The following is a 461-nucleotide window of genomic DNA, read 5'->3' as shown; positions in this document are numbered from 1 at the left end:
CTTCAAGGAGCCATTTCCCCCTCTCCCACCTCCTTTCTGGCGCGGGCATCAGCAGATTTGCCTGCTCAGGGCTCCCCGGGGGGAATCGATCATTGCAGGGTCCCCCCTGCATTGCAAACATAGTGGTGCTGGGGGGGTGTTGGGGTGCTGGGGGGTGGTTTGGGACTGGCCTAGAGCCTTGAGGGGGTGAGCTATGCCAGGGACACCCCTTGGTTGCCTGCTTTTGGGGGTTCGGGGGGGGTTCTTGGGGGGCCCTGCAGCCCAATAGCGGAGCTGAACTCTCAAACCTGGAGCCTTGGAGGCGGGGGGGTCCCTGTGCCCAGGGATGGGATGGGATGGAGCAGGATGGGGTGCTGTGCCGGAGCCCACTCTTCCGCTTCTCACCCCTCGAGCGTGTTGGGAGATGGATGAGGTGCTGCGCTCGCTGCCCAGCTGCTCCCCGCCTGGCGCCCACCCCGGGG

The sequence above is a fragment of the Haliaeetus leucocephalus genome, unplaced genomic scaffold, assembly GCF_000737465.1.
Source record: "Haliaeetus leucocephalus isolate CR32 unplaced genomic scaffold, Haliaeetus_leucocephalus-4.0 Scaffold110, whole genome shotgun sequence".
In the NCBI taxonomy this organism is placed as follows: Eukaryota; Metazoa; Chordata; class Aves; order Accipitriformes; family Accipitridae; genus Haliaeetus; species Haliaeetus leucocephalus.
The sequence above is the reverse complement of the archived record's forward strand: the minus strand, read 5'-3'. Positions refer to the sequence as shown.